Here is a 5027-nt window from a genome sequence, read left to right as displayed (position 1 = left end):
TATTAGCCTACGCCCTCCCTGTAGCAATGCATGTTGCATTGAAGAATCACCCAGCTGTGTGCTACCTGCTTTTGAAAAGAGACCAGAGACGGCCCTAGGGATCCAGGAGCCATCGGAGGCTCTGGGCGGAAGACGATGCTCAGACTCGGGGGCTCTTAAAACCAGAAGAGGGAGGCGGGGCGGAGGCGCCGCGGTGGCTGTTATCATTCAACCGGGCTCCGCTGGGCGCTGTCTGCCTTGCCTCCGACTGTGTCGATTTCTCCCGCTTCCTCTCGGCCCTTCACTCCGGGCGGCTGAAGGCGGCGGCGGCGGCGGCGGCGGCGGCGGCGGCGGCGGCGGCGGCGGCGGCGGGCGGAGTCTGGCGTTTCGAGGCCGAGCGGCGCCGGGGTGAGGGGCGCGGAGGAGGAGGAACCATGTGCCCTGGCGCCGGGCGGCCGGGGCCATGGCGTACGCCTGTCTCTTCAAGTACATGATCATCGGCGACACAGGTGTTGGTAAATCATGCTTATTGCTACAGTTTACAGACAAGAGGTTTCAGCCAGTGCATGACGTTACTGTTGGTGTCGAGTTCGGTGCTCGAATGATAACTATGGATGGGAAACAGATAAAACTTCAGATTGGGGATACAGCAGGTCAGGAGTCCTTTCGTTCCATCACGAGGTCGTTATTACAGAGGTGCAGCAGGGGCTTTACTAGTGTGTGATATTACAAGGAGAGACACATTCAACCACTTGACAACCTGGTTAGAAGATGCCCGCCAGCATTCCAATTCCAACATGGTCATTATGCTTATTGGAAATAAAAGTGATTTAGAATTTAGAAGAGAAGTAAAAAAAGACGAAGGTGACGCTTTTGCACGAGAACATGGACTTATCTTCATGGAAGCCTCTGCTAAGACTGCTTCTAATGTAGAAGAGGCATTTATTAATACAGCAAAAGAAATTTATGAAAAACTCCAAGAAGGAGTCTTTGACATTAATAATGAGGCAAATGGCATTAAACTTGGCCGTCAGCATGCTGCTACTAAGGCCACGCACGCAGGCAGTCGGGGAGGACAGCAGGCCGGGGAAAGCTGCTGTTCAGTTTGTTTTCACTGTCTCGCTGCCCAGAAGGGGCTACTCACCTGTTCTTTCACCCTCTCCTCCTGCTCAGCTGAGACATGAAACTCTTCCAAATGGCTTTATGTCACAGAAGAAGACTTTAATCCTTCAAATTCTTGTGTAGCTTTGAATAAATGATGAATGTTCACTTAAAAAGACAGATTTTGGAGATTGTATTCATATCTATTTGCATCTGATTTCTAGGTCAAATGATGTGATTATTTTTGTTAAATGTTGTCTTGTGCCCTTACCTACGAACTGAATCGTATTGAACACTACAAAGTCATCTTGAGTATTTTAAATCGGTTTGTGTAGTTAGGTTTCCCCACACCTGTGGTTACCTAATGTTTAATATTATGGAATTGTCCTCAAAAGTTTGTCAGTTTTCAAGGCTATAAGGAAAACAGAAGGACTCTTTTAATTCTGTATTTATCATTTACTTTCTGTAGATATAGTTTAATAACCTGCTTGGGTGTAATTCGCCAAGCTTGGATTCTTTAATGCATTTGCATAAATTCTATACTGTTTAGAGCTTAAAGCTACAGAAGCATCGTTAGGAATTGCTTGGACACTGAATTTTAAACTTTTTGACATTGTTAACAAGCATGTTCATCTTTTTCTTGTCACTAGTCCAAGAGAAATATGCTTAATGTACATTCTAAAGGCTATGTATGTGTTAACCTGTTTTAATGCCAAAAGTTTGCTATTTGTCCACAGTTTCTTTAAGACCTCTTCAGAAAAGGATTTATTTGCCTTAATGCATACTGTTGGGTAAAAACACAGTATAATGAGTGAGGTGGGCAGAAGAAAGAACTCCCTCTGCCTGAGCGGCTCCAGGAGGAATGAGTGTCCACATTTAGATGGCACATTATGAGGACTTTAATCTTCCCTTGAACACAATCATGTTTTCTTTTTCTTTTATTCACATGATTTCTAAGTATATTTTTCACGCAGGACAGTTTTTCAACCTTGATGTACAGTGACTGTAAAATTTTTCTTTCAGTGGCAACCTATAATCTTTAAAATATGGTGAGCATATTGTCTGTTTTGAAGGGGATATGACAATAAATCTACCAGATGGAAAATCCTGTTAAAAGTAGAAAAGCTTTAGTAATTTGCTCAGTGTGGTGGTTTTATCCTTCTTTTTCTTTTTCTCCCTTGGACTATAATGAAATTGTTATAGCAGTGCAAAATAAAATCCTATGTATAAAAAAAAATTAAAATAAAACAAGAAGAACCTTAGGAATCATCTCAGGTTGTAGATGGGAAAGCTGAGGCCCCAGGAGGGGTCAGATCACCCAAGGTCATCAGCTGGGAAGCAACAGGTGTCCGAAAGTCTTCACTCTTAAGCATCCCCCACTAAGGTCCAGGTGAAAGCACCTGGGTTCTTCCTAAGGCATCCTTCCACCCTCTGTCCCCAGGATCTAGTGCAAGCAGAGTTATTCATGCTTGCTCCTCCAGAGGCAGGTGTGGGTGTCTGGGGACCTTGGCCCCAGCCTGAAGCCCTGATGTCACACTAGAAGACGACTGGGCCAAGGAGCTGAGTAAGGCTCATGGCAAACATTTCCAGGGAAAATAACCTCTGAGTCACAAGAAGGGTAGCCAGATGGGTCATCTCCAGCAGCAAAGAGGGGGTCAAAGCCATGGGTCCCAGTACCCCTTGGGGTCATATTGCCTGCAGAATAACTTAGGGGATGGGGTGGATGGGCAGGAGGGGTGAGCGCAACAGAAATCTTCCTCAATGAGCTGCATCTGGGCAACCTGTCCAACTCAGTCCATCTCCAATCCAATGTCCAGTCCGATGTTCATTTGTCTAAACAGGTCACACTTGCTAGAGGTTAAAAGTACAACTCTGGGGCCAGACTGCCTGGGCTTGAATCCCTGTTCTCCTGCTTACCTGTGAGACTTTGGATAATCACTTACCTCTGCTTGACTCAGTTTCCTCCTCTGTAAAATGGGGACATTAATTGTACCTGCTTCATAGGGCTGCTGAGAGGATTACAAGGAGGCTGGCACCTGATGAGCACTATATAGATACTATGTATATACTATACATACATATATATATGAGTATAAATACATATAAATGTGTATATACGAGATTACTTTATAATATACCTCGTGCTTGTCCATTTCATGGTTTTACGCCAGGATGAACCCACCTACCCTGGGGACAATGACTGTCCAGGCTGCTCTATGCCTCACGAAAACTCTCTTTTTTGACTTAAACCAAAGGGAACACAAATGTCTTCTTTTTTTTTTTTAACATCTTTATTGGAGTATAATTGCTTTACAATGGTGTGTTAGTTTCTGCTTTATAACAAAGTGAATCAGTTATACATATACATATGTTCCCATATCTCTTCCCTCTTGCATCTCCCTCTCTCCCGCCCTCCCTCTCCCACCCCTCTAGGTGGTCACAAAGCACCGAGCTGATCTCCCTGTGCTATGCGGCTGCTTCCCACTAGCTATCTATTTTACATTTGGTAGTGTATATATGTCCATGCCACTCTCTCACTTTGTCACAGCTTACCCTTCCCCCTCCCCATATCATCAAGTCCATTCTCTAGTAGGTCTGTGTCTTTATTCCCGTCTTGCCACTAGGTTCTTCATGACCTTTTTTTTTTTTTCCTTAGATTCCATATATATGTGTTAGCATGCTGTATTTGTTTTTCTCTTTCTGACTTACTTCACTCTGTATGACAGACTCTAACTCCATCCACCTCACTACAAATAACTCCATTTCGTTTCTTTTTATGGCTGAGTAATATTCCATTTTATATATGTGTCACATCTTCTTTATCCATTCATCCGATGATGGACACCTAGGTTGCTTCGATGTCCTGGCTATTGTAAATAGAGCTGCAGTGAACATTTTGGTACATGACTCTTTTTGAATTATGGTTTTCTCAGGGCATATGCCCAGTAGTGGGATTGCTGGGTCGTATCACAAATGTCTTCTGCTATCTGGAGTGTGACTGCTGCCGTAAGCTTGGTGGCCCACTGCCCCAAAACTGGCTTTCGGGGAAAAAGACCCAGGAGATGTGATTTAAAGGAGGATAAATATTTCCCCCTGTGTCTGGAATCAAGGGGCATTTGCTTTCAGCTTTGAGGAATCCATTCTTTTCTGTAGCCCCAGATAAATCTTTATGGAGGGAGGAAATTACCAGAGGTAAAACTGAGTCTGTTTAGTGGTGCCGGACTCACTTGGGGACAGCACTGGAATGCCAGTGGGCCCAGGCCCTCCTGGTCATCCCTCTCCCGGAGCAGGCTGCCCACTTAGAGGGCGGAGGTGGGGAAGGGGGCTACACTTCTGTCCTCTGGCCGACATCCTGCAGTGACCTCACCGCTGATGCTCTGGGTGACCAGGAGAAAGATGCTTCACCTCTTTCTGGGCTTCTCTTTCCTCTTCAGTAAATTTAAGATAATAATGATGAGTCCTGCCTTGTATTATTAACGTTGATTAAATCACAGATGCAAACACCTTTGCAAAAACACAAAGAGGTATTATTCCAATCAACTCGTGGCTGATCTGCCCCCTCCCATCCACCAAACTCAGCCTCTACTTCCGTTGATAACTCCAAAGGGGTTAAAAGATTTGCATCTTGGCTCTGCCATTTACTAGATTATGACTTCAGACAATGCATCACTTCTCTGTGAAACGGGGATAATAATAGTACCTCCCTGCAGAATTGCGGTGACAATTAAATAAACAAATCCATGGTAAAGCACTTAACTCACATCAGTACCTGCCACAAAGCAAATAGACATTGACAGAGATTAGCAGTAAGGGCACACTTAACACCGTGTGTGTAATTTGTCTCTTTTTGTGTCATTCCTATGCGATTGTGGGCTCCTCAAGCACAGGGGCATGACCTTTCTATTTTAATATATTCTCCTTTGCAGTGGGTATGGGATGCCTCCTGC

The 5027-nt window shown here is 44.6% G+C and overlaps 1 pseudogene; it reads left to right on the top strand.

The window, feature by feature from the left end:
* The first annotated feature begins 436 nt into the window (after positions 1-436).
* On the top strand, positions 437-1205 carry LOC132360757 (ras-related protein Rab-2A-like; annotated as a pseudogene).
* The last annotated feature ends 3822 nt before the right edge of the window (positions 1206-5027 follow it).

Source organism: Balaenoptera ricei, chromosome 2 (genome assembly GCF_028023285.1).
Source record: "Balaenoptera ricei isolate mBalRic1 chromosome 2, mBalRic1.hap2, whole genome shotgun sequence".
Lineage (NCBI taxonomy): Eukaryota > Metazoa > Chordata > Mammalia > Artiodactyla > Balaenopteridae > Balaenoptera > Balaenoptera ricei.
Note: the sequence above shows the minus strand (reverse complement) of the source record. Positions and strands in the feature narration are given on the sequence as shown.